The sequence below is a fragment of the Phragmites australis genome, chromosome 6 (genome assembly GCF_958298935.1).
Source record: "Phragmites australis chromosome 6, lpPhrAust1.1, whole genome shotgun sequence".
NCBI lineage: Eukaryota > Viridiplantae > Streptophyta > Magnoliopsida > Poales > Poaceae > Phragmites > Phragmites australis.
The window spans coordinates 905,771-927,657 of record NC_084926.1 but is presented as its reverse complement, the minus strand read 5'-3'; the positions used below and the strand labels follow the sequence as shown (position 1 = coordinate 927,657).

The following is a 21,887-nucleotide window of genomic DNA, read 5'->3' as shown; positions in this document are numbered from 1 at the left end:
TTTTTCTCAACTGTACTAACACAAATGCTTAGACGGAGGATTAGATGTTTACTAAAATACCGCTGCTTATATAGTGCATGCTAACAAAATAATTAACTATGTTCAAATATATGTAGTCTTTTATTTACATTAAAAATTATATTTTTTATATATGTGCTTAACACTCTTTATCTTTAAACATCTAGCTATAAACACCTAACATTCTTCACGCCCTTAAAGCACTTTTGCATGTATCATGGTCTAACAAGATATCTACAATCACATTGCGTAGTCACGTTGTGCATGAGGCACTAGGCCACATAGAGATAGCATCATTTTGACACGTAGGATTAGCTAGCTTCTGCACATAGTTTATCAGTGTCTACATATTATATTTAATCAACACATGCACACACAGAGTGTTTACTCTTGATCAAGTCATTGCCGGCCGGCCTAATGAGTCGTGCACGAATCTCACGGCCGGTTTGGTGCATGCAAGACTCGATCTGACATTATGGAAGGGCAGAATGAAGTGACCGATCGTTTGGATATGTTGAAGGATTAGGCACGTACGTACGTACCATGAGGGCACGAGCTTCAATTCATGTGGGAGAGATTTCATTGGGCGATCGACGTCGATCACGGCTGCAGCCTGATTAACACTTGGGAATTGAACAAATGCGAACGTCTTGTCAGATAGATACGTATCGTGCAGTGTCAAATTAAAGAGCCCGATGGGCGATGGAGGAGCAGCTATCAGCTCAGCTATGTACATGCTTGCTCGTACCATGAATGCCAATATAATGCATACATGCGCCTTTCTATATATACCGAGAAACGAGCGGATCAAGGGGCTGCCCTATTGCTTCACGGCCAATGGAATCCGTCTGATCTCGTGTCTTAAGAGGAGAGTGAATTAGATTATTTAAAAATTAATTTAATTAATTTAAAAAAACTTCATAAGATAAATCTATATCAATTTATATCTAAATATGATTTAGATTTATCTAATGTGTCTATTCTATCGTTTAAAAAGTTTGCAACCTATAGCTAATTCTAACAACTATTCTAGAAAAATAAATAAACAAAAGTAGATTGCAAGAATGTAAATACGGAATCGTAAAGATGGTAGAGAAAACAAACTCGATACGAGGGATTTTTATCCCGTGGTATCGATGACATAAATATCACATCTAGTCTATGTTGGAGCTCCACCAATAATATGCTACCGGTCATTAAGACTCTTCCGGTCACAGCTTTTAAGTCACCAAGTCACAAAGATAAGGTCTCAATCTGAATGAGTTACCAAGCCACAAAGGCAATTTCTCACCACTAATCTCTCTCTCGGTCACTTGTCATCGTCTTCACTTCGGAGCTTGGGCCACCAAGTCAAGGGTCTCTGCATCCCTGTATATGCGTCTTGTCGTCACTCCACACCAAGTCGGAGGGTCAACAAGCTTGAGCAACTCTGACTCAAGGTGTTGGTGAGTCATCAAGACTCTAAGGCGCCAGCGTACCACCCGCTACAAGCTAGTATCACTCATTGATCCACTCTCTAGGAAGCAATCAAACAGCAACACTCTCTCTAAACCTATAAGCATTAATCACACACTAAAAGTGTGCTTAATGCTTAATTACCTTGGATGAACATATTAAGCACTTTGGTGGCTTGGATATCTTCTCAAATGTCTTTGTATTTCTCTACACTCCAGCACCTTCAAATTACCAAGTGGATGGGTATTTATAGCATCAAACCAGTTAATTAGTTGTCACCCTAACGGATCAACTTTATTGTAAGCATTAGATGACTCGATGATAACAATAGTACTAACACCAGATCATCTGGTGAGTAAGCTAGTGGAACCCTACTCAAAGCCTCTGTGAACACTGTGTACTTTGGTGTATACTTCAACTCCATCACCGGACTATCCGGTGAGTTATCTTGAGCCAGACCGTGTCACTTCTTCTCCGTGCAAAACACTTTGGTGTAAGCCTCCCGTACACTTCCTCTTGACACTGGACCATCTGGTCAGTTCATCTTTGTTCTTTGTCACTTGAAATTGTCTCTGCAAGAAATGCTCCAGTAAGACCTCCGCTGCACTCACTTCTCATCATCGGACCTTTCGATTTGTTGTTCTCCGATCTTCAACACTTGCAACCTTCTATGCAAGATTTTCTCCAGTTTACATCTTCCGCTGATCACCGAACCTTTCGGTGAGTTCAACTTCTTCTGTCCCGAGCCAAAATACTCCGGTGTACACTTTCTTTATCAAAACCGAATTGTCTGGTGGCTTCTTCACTTCTCCTCTTCTTTGCAGATAAAGCTCTGGTGCTATACCTTGCTAAGCATCGGACTTTCCGATGAAATCTTCAACCTTCTCTCCCCCTTTGTGAGAGGTGCTCCGTTGAGTTTAATTTTTTTTACACCGAACTATCCGGTGGGTTATCTTCCTAGGACTTATCCAATTCGGTCCATATTTGTCTCAGCTACGGTGGCTTCTTCATGTATTGCATCAGAGAAGAATTAGGCACGAAGGAAGGAGGAATTGGATAGAGGGATAGAAAGAAGAAAAGATAGAGGAAAATGTTAACGGAGGTGTAGGAGGAAGAAGGGATCAGAGAAGAATAGGGCAAGGAGGAAGGAGGAATTAGATAGAATAGAAAGAGTAGCAGAATGTCGAAGTACTGAGTAAGAGGACATTGTGGCTAGCGAGCCTCATGAGGAATATGGTGACCTACGGGGGATTTTTCCTGAACTCTGGCCCATCGAACGACCAACCCTTGGCTCGCACAATTTGCGTAAGGCTTGCGCAACCAGCCTCCTTGTGATATAATATGTTCCCGCGATCAGCTTTTGCTGGTCACAGGACGTCCGTATCTAACCTATCTAATCAAATTTATTGATGTCTACTCAAGTGTTTTCTTCCCGAAGCACCTCCTGCAGCGAACAAAGTCGTGACCGGCTCAGATGGGCAACGCCCTATCTCGTAGCATTAATTGCTACGGTGTGGGGTGTTGCGGGCCGACTTGCGCTACGCGACGGATGAGATATGATTTGTAAAACGACCGGGCAAGTAGATAATTTTACAGGTAGACTCATTGAACGTAGGGACGGGACGGCTTGGCAAATGAACTTGCAGCGCACGATGATGGGACAGGTCGGGCGACCGGGGGAGGTAGGTGCGGTGGTGTTCCATGCATGGGACGGACAGGCAGGGCTCTCAGGGCAGGTTTGGTTCACCTAGTTCTTCATGATAATGATTTAAGAATATAATATCTAGTCGGACATGGGTCTACTAAACAGGACTCACTTGTGAGTTCTCCTTCTTTCTAGTATATAAAGAGAGGAGGACCCGATTTGTAAGGGAGAAGAAGCAGGAGTCAAGAAAACTCATATGTAACTAGTTCACAAACACTGATAACAAAATACACAGAGCGTAGAGCCATTATCCTTCGGGAGGCTTGAACCTGGATAACCCCCATGTTCTTTAGTTCATCACAAACACATGCACACCGTAAATATCGTTCATGCCCCCATCGACTGGTACACCTCGAAATCATTATCAGGAATTAACCCTCGACACAGATGTTTAAGGTTCAGGGGATACAGAGTTTTCCATCTTTGATGCCCCTTCGCAAAGTCCCGATCGACCTCTTATAGCACTCTATCCTATTACGATGGGCTAGGCCCAACTCGACTCAGCTCATATCCAATCCGACCCAACGACACGCTGGGATGCCTTCTCTCGTCTTCCTTTTCAAAGTTAGCTGGCGGCTCCCTTGGTGAAGATGGTGCATTGACATTCCCCTCTCCTTAGAGACCTGCTTGACCCCAAGCAGGAGCAAACGGGAACCGCTGCTTCAAAGCTTTTGTGTCCTCCCATGTAGCCAGTGCATCATCCAGCCCTGACCATTGCACTAGGACTTGGGAGACAGATGATCCCCCGAGAGAGATCAGGCGACACTGAAGAACCTATAAAGGAACTTGCAGAGCAACATTGTCAGATGGTAGGGAAGCAATTACCTGATGCTTGTAGCCAATGGCCTTGCGGAGCTGGGAGACATGGAACACTGGGTGAACAGAGTTGGACGGCGGTAACTCCAGACGGTATGCCACTTGTCTGATGCCCTCCACAATACGAAAAGGACCGAAGAACTTGAAAGCCAATTTATTAGAAGAACGAATGGCGACAGATGACTGTACATACGGTTGGAGTTTCAAATATACCCAATCATCCACAACAAAATTGTGTTCTGAACACTTCTTGTCGGCCTTTATTTTCATTCTCTGCTAAGCACGGGTGAGGTGTTGATGTATCAGTTTGGATACAAGTTCACAATGTTTCATCCAAGTGGCCAAAGGACTGACTGCACAAGGCAAAGATGAATCAAGACCTAGGTATCGTGGAGTGTGGTCGTAGAGTACCTCAAATTGAGAGCGACCCAGGGATGAATGATCACTTGTGTTGTACCAAAATTCCACATGTGCCAACCATTTCTTCCATTGTTTTGGGGCAGGAATGGATGAAGCAACGCAAGAACGTCCCAAGGCACTGGTTAACACACTCAGTTTGCCCGTCGGACTATGGGTGATGTGTCGTGCTTATCCACAAGTCAGTACTGGTGAGGCAAAAAAGCTCTTTCCAAGATTGACTTGTAAAATTTTTATCCTTGTCAGAGATGATCACCTGGGGCATGCCATGAAAGCGATAGACAGTATCCAAAAAGGTAGCAGCCACAATAGCAACAATAAAGGGATGGCGAATGGGAACGAAATGAGCATAACAACTGAATTTGTCGACAACAACAAGAATACAGTTGTATGTCACTGATGTGGGAAGCCCTTCAATGAAATCCAGTGATATAGTGTGCCAACAATGAGTGGGAATGGGCAGTGGTTGGAGCAAACCTAGATTTTCTTCAGATGACTGTGAGTCATTGGAATGCCAGAGTGGCCGCCCACTGTGCTACTGTGTAATGCTGAGATTTCTTCGGTGTGAATATATGTGTTAGAGCCCAACCATATGCATCCTTTATAATGGATCAACCCATCCATGGGAGAATAGTGAGGTAATGAAGTTGGTAAAAGAGTCAATTGAGCAATCAACGTCAAAGCTTTTATCGTCAGACTGATAACTAGTAATAACATCGTGTAACCAATGAGGAGAAGCCGAGGATACTGTCATGGAGTTAAGTTCCAAGTGAGGGCGCCTGGAAATGGCATCGGTAGCACTATTTTCTAAGCCCTTTTTGTAGATAATGCGATATTGCAGGCTAATGAGTTTAGAGAAAACCTTTTATTGCCAAGGAGTGTGAAGTCTTTCTTCAGTCAATTCAATGAGACTCTTATGATCACTTGAGATTAAGAATTCACCTTGCTGCAAGTAGGGGCGCCACTGAATAACAGCTAAGATTATTACTAAATACCCCTTCTCATATATAGAAAGGCCTTGATTTCTAGGGCCTAGAGCCTTGCTCAGATAGGCAAGGGGATGACCAGACTATGTCAAAATGGCACTGTCGGTGACACAGGAACCGGGGGTCCCCGAGTCCCTAGACCAGAACAACAGAGTGTCACGTGGCGCCCTCCCTCGGGGATTATCTTCCCAGGATTCGAGAAGACCAAGTTCCGGGAGAGAGTGCTCGGGGCTATGAACAGTGGTCTCCGAGTACCCGAGTTTCCCGATGACCCGAGAAGACTAAGTGCCGGGAAGAGAGTGCTCGGGGCTGCGAATAGTGGCCCCCGAGCACTCAAGTCCCCCGACGACAAGAAAAGCCAAGTACCGGGAAGAGTGTGCTCGGGGCTGCGAATAGTGGCCCCCGAGCACCCGAGTCCCATCCAAGGAAAGTCAGTTCCGGGAGAAAGTGCTCGGGACCGTGAATCGTGGCCCCAAGCACTCGGCTCCCTGAGGACCCGAAAAGTCAGTTCCGGGAGAGAGTGCTCAGGGTCGTGAACTATGGCCCCCGAGCACTCGGTTCCCCGAGGACCAAGAAAGGGCATATCCGGGAGAGAGTGCTCGGGGCGGCAAACAGTGGCCCCCGAGCACTCGGTTCCCCGAGGACCTGAGAAGTCCTTCGCCGGTGGCCCCCACGGAGGCCCAGCGGTGAGGTGTCAACCAGTGAGAGGCCCGATGCTGCATTTAAGAGGGCGTGTGGTCTGTCATCTCCAACTGCTCCCCCCACGCTCGCTGACAGTACCTGCCACGGTCTGGCAGGGAGGCGTGGGGACATTTAATGCACGGGTCCCATCGCGGGACATCCGACGCACCTCGGGATAACATCGCGAGGTCCAAAGTGCCCCGCCTGCCGCCCTGCTGTGTCAGGCTTGCTCTGACCGGGCGGGCACGCCGGGCTGCTCGGTGGCTGCCCGGTGGGCCCTCCCTACAGCGCCCGTTGAAAAATGGCATGATAACGAACAAGACCGGACGGGGCACGTTTTCAATCCGCCCCGTCACCTCGCGCGACAGCCCATGATGGCTGCTTTCCATTTATTGCGCCTTGGAACTCGCGTCATCCTTTCTAGGCACGCTACCGTCCCGACGGGTATAAAGGCAGGGCGGGCTCCCCGGAGAGGGAGGGACCAGTTCAGACCAACCGAAGATCAAGACAACAGATGACGAGCATCGAAGAACTAGGAGCAAGAAGCTCTAGGCTAGACAAATATTCTTGTAACCCAGCAAACACTCAGAGAGACATTCTCAGAGCATTTATAACGTACACACAGGAGTAGTATGTTATGCTCAGTGCGGCCCGAACCTGTCTAAAAATCCCCTGAGCATTTACTACTTCCTGCATCCGATCGTTCCATTCCACCTGCATCTCATTTACACACATTTATTTTACCCGCAAAACGGATTCAGAATCATCCCCCCGGCTGAATCTCAAAGAGGGTCCCTCCGGATCCCCGCTTGAGGAGTTCAACCTCCGACAGGCACCCACACCATTGACACTAGCATCTGTCTCTATGCAAAATGGTTTACTAAAGTCAGGGAGAGCAAGTACTGGTGTAGTCATCAGTGTTGTCTTAAGTTCTTGACATGGTGAGAAGTCTGGACAAATATAGTGTTCTTGCGCAAAAGATCAGTCAAAGGTTGACTGATAACACCAAAATGTCTGACAAAGCGCCTATAATAGCTTGCAAGACCCAAAAATATGCTCAATTCTTTGACAGATGCTGGAGTTGGCAAAGTGTTGATTGCTTGAATCTTGGTAAGATTCAGTAGATACCCCTACTAGAGTGATCAGATGCCCCAAATAGGAAATTTGATTGAGGGCAAAGGCACATTTGGACAATTTAATCTTCCAACTGTCCTTTTGTAATAGCTGAAGTACCAGCCTCAAATGATGTAAATGGTCTTCCAGTGTAGTGTTGTACACAAGTATGTCATAAAAAAGATCAAAGCACATTTCCTAAGAAGAGGTGCTAGTGTAGCATCCGTAGCACCTTGAAAATTTGTCAGAGCTCCGGTCAAACCAAATGTCGTAACCTTACACTCAAAATGGCCTGGATGGGTTTGGAATGATATTTTATATTCCTCTCCAGGTTGTAAGAGAATTTGGTGAAAACCGGCTCTCAAATGTAATTTGCTAAACCATTTAGTGTCGGCTAATTCATCCATAAGCTCATCAAAAATAGGTAATGGGTATTTGTATTTGAAAGTAAGTGCATTCAGGTATCTATAATCTACACAAAAATGCTAAGATTGATCCTTTTTCTTGACTAACAGCACTAGAGAACAAAAAGGACTATTACCGGTTGTATCACTCCTTGATCTAACATAGCAGCTACTTGTTTCTCAATTTCGCCTTTGAGTGCTGGAGGATACTTGTAAGGATGGACATTGACTGGTCTTGACACTGGGATCAGTGGAATGGCATGATCACAATGCTGGCTAGGAGGTAGGCCTAATGGTTCTTAAAAAATAGTGGCAAATTCATCTAGAATGGCTTGAATATAATCAGGAAAGACGGGTTGTGTAGCCTTAGAAACATCTTCCAGAGCATAAACTTGGATGAAAGAGCATTTAGGAAGAGATGGCAGAATACCTTGAAGAAGGACAATATTACCGTGATAAGGAATTGCAACCCATTTGTTATGGCAACCAATCCTCATAGGACTGAAAAATTAAAGCCAATCCATACCAACTATCATGTCATAATATTGGAGTAGAAGGACTTTAAGATCATAGTGGAAAATGAAGCCATTAATACCCCATTCAGCTTGTAGCAATTCTGAAACACACTGAATAATACAGCCATTAGCGACTTGAACTCTGACAGGAGTGGCAGGAATAGTAATACCAGTCAATTGAGTGGAGAGGTGTGCATTGATAAAGGTACGAGAGCTTCCCGATCACAGGAGAATGGAGATTTTCTTGCTTTGTATCATACCTTGAAAGCGCAGAGTCTTGGGAGCGTCAACACTAGTAATAACTTCATTGGAGATGGCAAAGAAAATATGCTCAACATCCTGATCCAGTGCAGATTCATCAATTGAATCCACCACTTCACATTTAAGCAGATTCCAAAGCTCATGAACCACATGCAATTAGACTTGGGGGGAACATTTGTGATCCTTACTCCACATGCAATTGGATCTGGGGGCACATCGATGGCATATGCCGCAAGCCTTCCTGTAAGCGTGGAGGGCAACCAATTTATCATCCAGTGTTGGACCACGAGCAGCATCCAGATCATGATGATCGTCATATTTGGATGCGCCCAGTGATAAATCCCGCCTGGGCGACGCCAGTAGAGAAAGTGCTCTGCGTGGTGCCTAGCGATTTATACTCTAGTTGTCGAGTTGCCAAAAATCATGGCACCTCGCTATTCAATTGCCTCTTCCTACAACAAGGCGAGCGCACAAGCAGAATCCAAATCTAATGGTTGTTCAATCATAACAATATATTTAATATTAGCATGAAGACCATCAATGATTATCATAGTGTAGTATAACTAGTCAGAATTAGTATCATACAATGACAATTGATCAACGAGTTCAAAAAATTGAGTGACATATTCAGAGACTGAGCTCGTTTGTCGTATATGGAGAAGTTGCTGGATCAGCGCTTCATGCTGATCACGGCCAAAGCAATCATGAATCATACGGCAAAACTCCGACCAGGACGCATGTTTCATGCGACGTTCCACAGACTTTAATCAGCGCACAACAACTCTGGTGATGTACATACCCGCAACTTTGATCCACAAGGATTGATCGACCCCATACATTTCAAAATAGTTCTCGCTATGGGATTTCTATACCTAGCAACTATCACCATCGAAAGGCGGAAAACTAATTTAGGAAGTTTGCCAGTATTCCTAGGGAAGTAATCAGAGGCATGGCTGCTAGAACGAATAGTGTGGTGATCTGAGTGAGAACCAAACAAATGATGAGAGGGGCAATCGGGCGTTGTCGGTGTATTTAGAACCAGGGGTCCCTAAGTCCCGAGGCCAAACCGGCCGCCCACCACATATCACCACCCTGCAAGGTAAAAGCAGAGACTCGGGAGAGGGTGCTCGGGGCTGCACGTGGCAGCCCGCGAGGACTCGGTGCCCCGAAGGTCTCACTCAAGTACTCGGGAGAGGGTGCTCGGGGCTGCACGTGGCAGCCCGCGAGGACTCGGTGCCCCGAAGGTCTCACTCAAGTACTCGGGAGAGGGTGCTCGGGGCTGCACGTGGCAGCCCGCGAGGACTCGGTGCCCCGAAGGTCCCTCTAAAGTGCTCGGGAGAGGGTGCTCGGGGCTGCACGTGGCAGCCCGCGAGGACTCGGTGCCCCGAAGGTCCCTCTAAAGTGCTCGGGAGAGGGTGCTCGGGGCTGCACGTGGCAGCCCGCGAGGACTCGGTGCCCCGAAGGTCTCACTGAAGTACTCGGGAGAGGGTGCTCGGGGCTGCGCGTGGCAGCCCCCGAGGACTCGGTGCCCCGAAGGTCCCTCTAAAGTGCTCGGGAGAGGGTGCTCGGGGCTGCACGTGGCAGCCCGCGGGGACTCGGTCCCCAGAAGGTTCGCGCAAGATCGTTCAAAGACTCAAAGGGCCCCGTCGCCAGAGTGTCATCCAGTCAAGGGCCCGATGCCGCATTTAATAGGCGCGCGTGGCCTGGCATTCTGACATCCTGACATTCTCGGCTGCCCACGCCCCAGTGTCAGACCCGGCCATGCCCTGGCTGGGGGGCGTGGGTTCATTAAATGCACGGGTCCCGTCCCGTTTCCACTTGCGCACCTCGGGATAACGTTACCAGAATCGAAGCACTCGGCCTGCCACCCTGCCCTGGCAGGAGAACAAGACAGAGTGGGCGCACCGGGCACCTCTGAGGCTGTCCGGTGGGCCTTTTTTTTGTGGCACCCCTAAGCTTCCGCAGCGGCTAGTGGTCGAATGCGCGCCGCCTTCCTCCACCGCCCCTGTCACTTCACCAAAATGAGATGATTAGGCCTTTCTCCGTGGCACCTGGGCATTGGCATCCCCTCTTTCCCATTCAGGATATGTCGAGGTCGGCGCATCTATAAAAGGAAAGGAAGGAGGACGCTAGAAAAGACAGAGAGACGAACAACGAAAAAGAGGAGGACAAGAGAAAAACAAGAGGTCAGTCGAAGAACAAGAAATCACCACCCCCGATCACAAGACAATCAAGAAACCAGCTAGCTAGAACATAAGAGCCTCCTGCTCTTTGTAAACAGCTCTCCCTCGAGAACCAGATATACCCTTGAAGGATCTCCTTCAAGGATAGATATAACACTCATACAGGAGTAGGGTGTTACGCCTCCGCGCGGCCCGAACCTGTCCAAAAACCCGGTGTCCCCGCAAGCCATCGCATTTTATTTCCTTTTCCGCTCATTTCCCGTGCAAGCTTTTCTAGGATCATCCCCCCGGCCGAATCTCTAAAAAGGGGTCTCTCGGGATCCCTGCGACAGGAGTTCACTCTCCGACAGCTGGCGCGCCAGGTAGGGGGGAATATCCCTAGATTGTTTGTTTCCCTTTTTTCTCCACAGGAAAAGATGGCCGGTGGGCATCGTCTCCAGTGTTCCGGCTCCACTTCCAGTAACGGAACGCCGCCCCACGGCCAAGAGGTTTTTCCCGCCCAAGGGGATCAGGGCGCTGGGCCCATCAGCGCCGCCGCTGCCGGCGTGCTCTCTGACCCCCAGCAGATGGTCAGGGCCCCGGCCGCTAGGCCCGCCTCTGGATCACGTCGGGCGCCGCCCCGGCGCAGGCTCGCTTTTAGTGAGGCCAGCCCAGGGAGCGCCTTGCTTGCAGCGCAAGCCCTCCTCAGGCACCCTCCCATTCAGGCCACGCCAAACACTCCGGAAGGCCGGTGGATGCAAGACATCGCCGCTTTGGTCGGCACCGCTCGCCGCCAGGTACAGGTCGAGAGTCCTCGCGCCACTTTTCAGCGCGGTGCCGCCAGAGTCGGCTCTTCAGCAGGCAACACCCGCACGGGCCGGGGGGTCTCCAGGCGGAGCGTCATCCCCCCGGACGTGTCGGAGGCCCGGGACCTCCGCTTGCGCCTCGACGAGCGCAGGGGCCACGAAGATGCCCGGGTCACTCTCGAGCGTCAGCGGGAGACCCGGCAGGGGGTTGGGGCAGAGGACCAGGCTTCCTCTCTCCCGGCCCACGACCACCGGGGATCCCCGGCTCGCCGTTCCTCCCCACCAAGAACCCCCGCTCGTGCTGCGGGGTACGGCACCGGTTGCCGTGCCTTCACCGCCGAGCTCCGTCGGGTGAGGTGGCCTTCCAAGTTCCGCCCCGAGCTGCCAGAGAAGTACGACGGGTCCATCGACCCCGTCGAGTTCCTCCAGATCTACACGACGGCCGTCCAAGCGGCCGGAGGCAGCGAAAAGGTGATGGTAAATTACTTTCATGTTGCCTTGAGGGGTTCCGCCCGCTCCTGGCTTATGAACTTACCCCCAGGATCTATCAGCTCCTGGGACGACTTGTGCCACCAATTTGTGGCCAACTTTCAGGGTACGTTCGCGCGTCCCGGGCTGGAGTGCGACCTCCACGCCGTCCAACAGCAGGAAGGGGAGACGCTGCGTCGATTCATACAGCGTTTCAGCCAGGTTCGCAACACTATTCCGCGAGTGGCCCCCCATGCTGTTATTGTTGCCTTTCGGCAGGGCGTACGCGATGAGCGGATGCTCGAGAAGCTAGGCACGCACGAGATCGAGACCCCTGCGGAACTTTTCGCACTGGCCGATAAGTGCGCCAAAGCGGCGGAGGCCAGGGCATGGCATGCTCCTCGCCCCACTTCCGATCGACCAAGTTCTTCCCGCTCTGATAGGCGGGAAAAGAAAAAGAGGAGGAAGCGCGAGGCTGCTCCTGTTGAGCCAGCTCAAGCCCCCGCTCGTGGAAGGCAGCAAGAGCCCGATCGCCGACAAGAGCGTCGGCCCGAAGCCGATCGGCGCCCCGTCAGGACTCCTGCTCGGGCTCCTCCTAGGGCCTCGGCGCCCGCGAGGGCCCCAGCGCCGGTTAGGGCATCAGCTCCAGCAAGAGCCCCGGCCCCTGGTCGGCCCCCTATTCCAGCGAGGGTCCCCGCTCCCGCGGGGCCTGAGCCAGGTAAATGGTGTCCCATACACCAGACCAGATGGCACGATCTCACGGAGTGCCGTACGGTCAAGGGACTCGTAGAGCAGCGCCAGAGGGAGCGCGACGAATCCCGCGGGGGAGGCAATACCGAGGTCATCCCCGACAATACCGAGCTCGGCTTCCAGGAGCCCGAGCATACGGTTGCCTTCATCAACGGAGGCGCCTACACACCCTGCTCGCGCCGTGGCATCAAAGTCATGCGGCGCGAAGTGTGCTCGGCAACCCCGAGCGAGGAGGCCGCAAGACCCCTGAGGTGGTCGGATGCTCCGATCACGTTCAGCATGTCCGACCACCCCGTCAGTACTGCAGCTGTGGGGCGACTGCCTCTGGTCGTGTCTCCCACTGTCTGCAATGTTAAAATCGGCAGAGTGCTGGTCGACGGCGGCGCCGGTCTCAACCTCCTCTCCAAAGAGGCCTTTGAGAAGCTGCAAGTGCCTTCCCGACGCCTGAAGCCGTCGCTCCCCTTCTGTGGAGTAACGCCCGGGCACTCCCTGCCCCTCGGGCAGGTTGAGTTGCCTGTCACGTTCGGAAGCCGGGACAACTTTCGTACGGAGAGCGTCCTCTTCGATGTCGCAGAGCTCCCTCTCCCCTACAACGCCATCCTCGGGCGTCCGGCGCTTGCCAAGTTCATGATGGCCGTGCATTATGCATACCTTACGGTTAAGATGCCCGGCCCCGCAGGCTCTATCTCCGTAACCGCTGACTCCGGTGGCGCTGTCTCCTGCGCCGAACAAACCTATATGGCCTTAGTCTCAGCGCAAGCCGAGGCTGATGGCTCTTCAGGGGGCCCGGGACCCTCTACATCCAGACCCCGACTCGCCGCCGACACTTCCGTTCCAACGAAGGAGGTCAAGGTGGGCGAAGACGCTGCCCAGGTTGTCCGTATCGGCAGCGACCTGGGCAGCAAATAGGAAAGCGCGCTCGTCGCCTTCCTCCGGGCTAACGCAGACGTGTTTGCCTGGCAACCGTCCGATATGCCCGGGATCCCTAGGGAGGTGATCGAGCATCACTTGGCCGTGCGTCCGGACGCTCGCCCGGTGAAGCAGAAGGTCCGGCGGCAGGCGCCAGAGCGCCAGGAGTTCATCCGCGAGCAAGTCCGCAAGCTCCTCGACGCCGGATTTATCCGAGAAGTCCTCCACCCCGACTGGTTAGCAAATCCAGTCGTCGTCCCGAAGGCCAACGGCAAGCTCCGCATGTGCGTGGACTACACCGACCTTAACAAGGCTTGTCCAAAAGATCCTTTCCCTTTACCTCGCATTGATCAAATCATAGATTCAACTGCGGGATGTGATCTTTTGTGCTTCCTAGACGCGAATTCTGGGTATCACCAGATTCGCATGGCCATAGGGGACGAGGAAAAAACTGCTTTTACTACCCCGGTGGGGACTTATTGCTACATGTCAATGCCCTTCGGCCTGCGCAACGCTGGATCATCCTTCCAGCGCGCCATTCGAATCACACTTAACTCGCAGGTCGGCCGCAACGTCGAGGCCTACATCGACGATCTCGTGGTCAAAACCCGAGACCGCGCCACCCTGCTCGAGGACCTTGCCGAGACTTTCGACAGTCTCCGCTCTACCCGCCTCAAGCTCAACCCGGAGAAATGTGTCTTCGGGGTCCCGGCGGGCAAGCTCCTTGGTTTCTTGGTCTCTGGCCGAGGAATCGAGGTCAATCCGGAGAAGATCCGGGCCATCGAGCAGATGCGACCCCCGGCTCGACTCAAGGAGGTCCAGCGCCTCGCCGGCTGCATGGCCGCCCTCGGGCGCTTCATCTCCAAGCTCGGGGAACGGGGGCTCCCCCTCTTCAAGCTTCTGAAGAGATCCGGTCATTTCGACTGGACGCCGGAGGCCGAGCAGGCCTTCCGCGACTTAAAGAAATACCTTACCTCGCCGCCCGTTTTGGTGGCTCCTTCTCAAGGTGAGCCCCTGCTACTTTACGTTTCGGCCACTCCTCAGGTTGTGAGCGTAGTATTGGTGGTGGAGCGAGACGAGTGTTCAGGGCCGGATGCTGGGTCCCAGCTCCCAGAGGCCCCCGACCACTCACATGTCCTCGTGGCTCCCCCGGAGCTAGGGGTCGAGCCCGAGCACACTGCTCTTCCTAGCCAAGGAATCGAGCTCGAATGCCCGGCCAACCCCGACCATGCCGTCGCCCCTGGGGGCTGTAGCAGCCCCCCGGGCGGGGCCACCGTCCGGGCCCGCCGGGCACAGCGACCGGTATACTTCGTCAGCGAGGTCCTCCGGGAAGCCAAGACAAGGTATCCTCAGGCTCAGAAGCTGCTCTATGCCGTGCTCGTCGCCTCCCGGAAGCTGCGCCACTACTTCCAGGCGCACAAAGTCTCAGTGGTTACCACTTATCCACTAGGACCCATTCTCCGAAATCGGGAGGGCACCGGGCGCGTTGTCAAATGGGCAGTAGAGCTGGCGGAGTTCGATCTACACTTCGTTAGTCGCCAGGCAATTAAAAGCCAGGCGCTCTCCGACTTCTTGGCGGAGTGGACCCCCATCCCCTACGTCGACCCAGAAGAGTTTTCTGCCTATCCCGGGCGCGACATGCCCGGGTACTGGGTCATGCACTTCGACGGCTCCCTCTCGCTGAGAGGCGCAGGGGCCGGAGTGGTTCTCACCTCCCCAACGGGTGAAGAGCTCCGGTACGTCGTACAGTTGCATTTCTGCGCATCCAACAACATGGCGGAGTATGAAGGTCTCATCGCCGGCCTCCGGGCTGCGGTGGGGCTCGGGATTCGTCGCCTCCTGGTCAAGGGGGACTCCCAGCTGGTCGTCAACCAGGTCTCCAAGGAGTACCAGTGCACGGATCCTCAAATGACGGCGTACGTGGCCGCGGTCAGGAAGCTCGAGAAACGCTTCGATGGCCTTGAATTGCGGCATATCCCTCGCCGCGACAACGCTTCGGCCGACGAGCTATCTCGCCTGGCCTCATCACGTACGCGCGTCCCTGCCGGAGTCTTTGAAGAAAGACTCACACGGCCTTCCATCCTGCCTGCCGAACAGGGTGAAGGGGAAACCTCGAACTCAATTCAGGGGACCCCGGCGGTGCCCTCAGTGGGAAGCCCCGTCAGGGCGCCGCCGTCCGGCGAGTGCGCTGTGCTCACCGAATGTTCTCAAGATGCCTCGTGGATGTCTGACATCCGAGGGTACTTGAAAGAAAGGTTCCTACCCGAGGATGAGGCGACTGCCGAAAGGGTTGCTCGGCAGTCCAAACGCTATGCCATAGTAGACGGGGATCTCTACCGACGTAGCGCTGGAGGTGTTCTCCTGAAATGCATCTCTCGGGCAGAAGGCGGCGATCTTCTCGCTGAGATCCACGAGGGCGAGTGCGGTGGCCATTCATCGTTCCGCACGCTGGTCGGGAAAGCCTTCCGGCAAGGTTTCTACTGGCCCACAGCTCTCCAGGATGCTTCCGAGCTGGTTCGGCGCTGCAGGGCATGCCAGTTCCATGCAAAGCAGGTTCACCAGCCAGCTCAGGCTCTCCATACCATTCCCCTGTCATGGCCTTTCGCGGTCTGGGGTTTGGACATTTTGGGTCCATTCCCCCGAGCAATCGGGGGCTATGCGTACCTATATGTCGCTATCGACAAATTCACCAAATGGCCGGAGGCAGTCCCGGTCGTCAAGGTGACCAAAGGCACGGCGCTCCAGTTTATCCGCGGCCTCACTGGTCGATTTGGCGTCCCCAATCGGATCATCACCGACAACGGCACCCAGTTCACTAGTGCCTTGTTCGGGGACTATTGCGAGGATCTTGGCATCAAACTTTGCTTCGCTTCCGTCGCTCATCCTCGGAGTAACGGGCAGGTCGAGCGTGCCAACGCGGAGATACTAAAGGGCCTCAAGACCCGGACCTATGACGTGCTCGCTAAGCACGGGAAGGGATGGGTAGATGAGCTGCCGGCCGTGCTATGGGCCAACCGGACTACGCCAAGCCGCGCCACCGGGGAAACTCCTTTCTTCCTCGTCTACGGCGCCGAGGCGGTCCTCCCCTCCGAGCTTACTCTAGGCTCCCCTCGAGTGCACGCGTACTCTGAGGGTGAGCAGGAGCATCAAAGGCGCGACGACGTAGACTACCTGGAAGAGCGCCGGCGGCGTTCTGCTGTCCGGGCGGCTCGGTACCAGCAGAATTTGCGCCGATATCATCTGCGTCACGTCCGGGCCCGGTCTTTCGAGGTGGGGGACCTAGTTCTCCGGCGCATCCAGTCGCGCGAAGGAATGAATAAGTTGTCCCCTGTGTGGGAAGGTCCGTTCACCGTGATCGCGGTCCCCCGGGCAGGTTCTTTCAGGTTGGCAACGGAGGAGGGGCAGCCACTCCCGAATCCGTGGAACATCGAGCATCTCCGACGCTTCTACCCGTAGATGGTCAAGCTCGCGGTTCAGGTTGATAAGGCCGGGGGCTTCTCCTCGCCCGAGCAATCTGGAGGCTTCGCCCCGTATGGTAAATCGCTGTCGCCCAACCTTGTAAATATCGTACATTCAGTATTTTAATAAAGCAATCACTATGGCGAATTATTTCTCTGGATTCCCTATGTTTAACCTGTCTGGTGAGGTGCTCGGTTGTGCGAGAAAAAGTTCGCTCTCTCGTTTTTTCCCATTGATAAAAGAATCCCAATCGGTATACATGCGGGCAGTCGCCGCTGACTTACGTCCGACGTGGTAGGCTGTGGTGTTCGGTGTCGTGACGGGCTCCCGGGCACTAACCGAGTTTCGGGGCGCTCTGAGTAATCCCATCACTCGAGCTGCTCGAGTAGGCCGGAGCTCAGGCCCCCGGAGCGAGCTGTCGGTGCTCGGTCTGGCCTGTCATACCCGGGTGCCACCGAACCATAGGACCTCTAGGTTATGCCTCTGTCCGCCCTTGTCTTCCGGTTCGGGTATTCGAGAGGTCTCGGGTCGAAAAAACAAGAGCAGTCTAAGGCAAGTACCGCACTAACAAAGCGCACCAGACAAAGAAATTCTACATTTTCTCTATCAAGTCACAGGACAGCAATCACAAGCAGCTCGGCCGCGAGGGCTTCAATGCCCCGGTCTCTGGTCGGCCCCCAGGGTTCTTCGGGTGGTCCTACCGCCTAGGCTTGGGTGGTCGGGATCACCCGACCCTAGGAGCCTCGTATGCCCATGGGCGGTCGGGCGCTCCGTTGAAAGGATCAAGTTCCCGGGCCCCCGGGCTCGGAATCAACCCCTTCTGGGTCGGCTGGCCGGAAGGCCGACGGCTGCCCGGTGAGTGGTTATATTCAAACAAATCTGCTTTCAGTAACTTTATGTTCCCGAGTCATTCTCGGGGGCTCTCGCACTTTAATCTGCTCGGTGAGGTGGTCTCCTGGCCCGTGAACAAACCCTGCCGCGTGTCGGCCTTTTTCTAGAACGACAGAGCGGTTCGTAGAAAGGAGTACCGTGCGTGCGATAACGTTCGACCGAAGCCCTTCGTGGTGGTCGTGGTGGTCGGTCCGCTCTTAAGGACCCCGAGCACTACCGAGTCCTCAGGTGCCCTGGGTAATCCTATCACTCGAGCTGCTCGAGTAGTCCGGAGCTCAGGCCTTGGGGGCAGGCTGTCAGTACTCGGTCCGGCCCTTTCTTGAGCCCGGGCACCACCGGACCGCGAGGACTCTTGGTCACATTCTCGCTCGCACGCGTCTCCCATCTACCGGCTGAGTGGTCGCAAGGCGAAAAGGTGTTCACAGGGCACGGCGTGTTCCGGACAGGGCTGTTCTATCTCCCGAGCAAGGAGTCTATGTCTTTGTTTCTTAAGCTAGGCAGTGCGGACTCACGAGAGCTTAAAAGCTGGCTGCGCCAACACACACCAGCGACTACAACTACTTCGTTTTTCGGGGATGGAAAGGTCGGGAGCGGCCCGACTGAGTACTCCTCGGGACTTCCAGACAGAGCGCCGGAAAGAAACCTCAAGCATACAAAAGAAATTGGAGTTTCGAGCCCAAGGAAAAGCTGCCATTATATTCACAAGACTTGGACAAAGCTTTTTCTAAAGGTTCACTCCTACATCTGCAACAAAAAAGATAAGGGCGCCGACGGCCTAGTCTGCGGCAGAGGCGTCGGCTGAGTCTTCTGAGTCGTCCCCGGGGGCTGGCGGTGGCGGCACCTCCCGCCTGAAGCCAGCCGCCACCACAGAGGCGGTACTACTAACCGCTGCCCGGGCGGCCTCCTCCTCAGCCTCGACCACTCCCTCCCGCGCCGGCTCCAGCGGGAAGTTCGGGTCCCTGCTTCGGTAGCAGGCCAGGACATGCTCAGCCACGGCATGAGCCAGGCCACGTCCCTCCCGGGCAGCGAGCTCCTGGACTGCCCAGGGCAGGGTCTCGAGGCGCTCGCAGACTTGCTGCAGCTCCAGCACTTGCCGTGCGGGGCCGTCGCCCTTCGTGCCGCCGACAAGCCGCCCAAGGCCGCCTTTCTCCATGGCCCGTCGCATCCGCCGGAGTATATCCTCCAGCATCTGCACCAGGTTAACCCGCGAGACGAAGGCCGCCTCGAGCTTCTCCTTGGCGACCCGCAGCTGTGCCTCAAGTCCCTGGTCCCCGGCCGGACCAGAAGAACCGCCGGCTGCGGCAGGGGCAGCATCCTGCTTCGCCTTGGCCACCACCTCGGACAGGGCCTGTTCACGGGCGGTCAGTTCCGCCTCGTGTTTCGCGTTCTCTTCCGCCCTGGTAGCCGCGGCGGCCGCCGCGGCAGCTGCCTCGCCTTCCCGGCGACTCAGCTCGCCTTCCCGGCGACTCAGCTCACTCTCCCGCCGGGCCAGCGCCTCCTCCTGCTGGACCACCGAGTCCTCCCGGGCTCCGAGGTCAGACGCAGACAGCGCGTTGTCCACTTCCCGGATGGAGACGTCTTCTTCCCAGCGCTTGATTTCTCCTCTGATCCTCTGGAGGTCGTCTTCCCAGCGCTGGAGGTCGGCGCGCGTCTTCTCGACCGCGCCCTCTCGGCGGGCCAGCTCGGCCTGCCGCTCCTCTGCAAGCCGCTCCCGGGACGTGACCGCCGCCTCCCTCACCTGCGCCTGCCCCATCCTGGCAAGGGCATCGGCAGCCTGCCGCCTCGACGCCTCGGCCAGGCGGGCGGCGTCTTCAAGTTCCCGCGCGGCTCCCGCGCGGATGTCATCAAGGAGTTTTTGCTCCCGCACGGTTGCCGCACGGGCCTCCTCTCGGGCGCCGGCCAGCTGCGCCCTCTCCAGTGCCAGGCGGGCGCGCTCGGCTTCGAGCTCCCCCTCCTTGGCATCCACCGCCGCGCCCAACTGCTCGACGGCAGCTCGGACGCCTTCAATGGCGGCCGAGAAGGGATCGGTAGGCCGGCCGGGCACCGCGAGCGCCGAGGGCTCCCGAGCTTCTCCGCCGGATCCCTCCAGGGGGGCCAAGCTCTCCGCCGGGCCCTGCGCCGCCATCCGCCCCGGGCTCTGACTGACCGGGGTAGGCTCCTCCGGAACCAAGGCCTCGGACGGCGGCTGCGCTCCTGCATCAGCCGCCTTGGCCACCGGTCCCGACGAGGCATCCGCCTCCACTGTTCTCCGCCCCGGGCTCTCCGCGCCCGGGGTAGGCTCCGCCGGCGCCGTTTCCGTAGTCGCCGCCACTACCTCTCTCCCCACAGCCGCCCCGTCGATTGACGCCTCCACGTCAATCGGCGCCTCCGCCGTTCCTACACTTGCCTGCGCTGGCGCAGCGGGCAGGTTCGGCTCCGCCCTTGGCGCCTGCTCCTTCTCCGACGCCGCAACGGCTGCGGCCGGCCTACGGGAGACAAGTAAAAGAGTCAAAACTTAGTTCGGGCCGAAAATACCCATGGGAAAGCAAGAGAAATAACTCACCGATATCGCCACTTGGCCGCTGGGAGCCGGACGTCCGGGTCCGGTGACGTCGGTCCGGACCCCTCCCGCCGCCTCTTTCGCTGGGGGCTCGGCTGGGCCACAGCACGGGCCTCGGGTGCCGCCGCCCGAGTCTCGGACTCCGCCGTGCAGGTCGCCGGCGTGGTCGCAGGCGTCGGCGCGGGCCCCATCCGCACCAGGCGCGGCTCCAGTACCGGGAACGCCGCCGCTGCCGTCGGCGACGGCGGAGACTCCGGCGGCAGGATCAAATTCCGGGGTCTTTTTCCCCGGTCTCCCGGCGTCGACTCCGCGGCAGCTTCGGGGGCAGCCTCTTCTCCGGCGCGGCGGCTGCTGGTTGCGGCAGCCCCGTCGCCGGCCTGCGCCGCGCTGCCAACGCCCTCCTCGCCCAGGAGATCTTCCAGCCCGGGGAGTTCGGAGGCCTCGGGACTCCGGCTTCTTGGCCGGTCCACGGGCCCTTGGGCGTCGAACTCCGGCAGCCGCTTCAGGATAGCCACCCGGTCGGGATTGGCGCAGAGCGCCATCTCCGGCCACGGAAGCTCCGCCCGGCTCATGTCCTCCGACCCGGTGATCACTCGGATCATCCCTCGCAGCTCCGCCTGCCCCAGATCCCAGCTCGCGCCGATCTGGGTCCTGGTGATGTCCTCCGGCCCGGTGTAGAACCAGCTTGGCCGGGCCCGCTCCCGCAAGGGCGCCAGTCGACGTCGCAGGAAGTCCGCGACCACCATAACGGAGGTTAGCCCGGACTCGCGCAGCTCCAGGATGCGCTCCAGCACCGGCTTTAGCCTCGCATCTTCTGGCGGCGGCGCCTCCCACGTCGATCGCCGAGGTTCCGCCGCCTTCTCTGGCAGTTCGAGCCGCTCGTGGGGGTCGGTGTCGACGAAGAACCAGTCCCGTCGCCACTCCTCCCACTTGCTGCGCACCACCTGGGGGATATATTGGTCCCCCAGGCCTTCCCGAAGCCGAAGGTTGCAGCACCCCGCAACATCCGCCGTGGAGTGCCCCCTCTTCTTCCCCACCGGTCGAAGGACGAAGAAATGGCGAAGCAGCGTCGCCGACGGCACCACCCCCACGAACATTTCGCAGAGATGGGCGAAGACCGCCAGCGCCACGACGGAGTTGGGGCTCAGGTGCGCCATCTGGATGCCGTAAGTCTCCAGCACTTGCATGAAGAATGCGGAGAACGGCGGCACCAGCCCCGCCGCCACGAAGGAGGTGAAGAGGACCGTTCGTCCGGGAACGGTCGTCGCCGGCGTCAGAGTTGCCGGCTTCACCGCCACAGCGCCTTCCTGACCCTCCGGCACCAGCAGCTTCCTAATTTTGTCCGCCGCCTCCTCATTCCTCAGGCGAGACTCCGGCAAAACGCTGATCGGAGCCCGATCCCGGCGTCCCCCTCCAACCTTCGACATCTCGTCGGAGAAGAGGGTGGTTTTCGGTGGAAGGAGAGAGAAAAGTAGAAGCACGAAAGAAGCAGAAGCGCGAGTGCGAGGGAGCGTGAAAAAAGGGAACGGACC

At 55.5% G+C, this 21,887-nt stretch overlaps 1 protein-coding gene across 1 annotated transcript in view; it reads left to right on the top strand.

Moving 5' to 3' along the window:
* The window catches only part of LOC133920762 (uncharacterized), a 40,405-nt gene that overhangs the window by 11,635 nt on the left and 6,883 nt on the right, over positions 1-21,887 (top strand). The window lies entirely within an intron of this gene.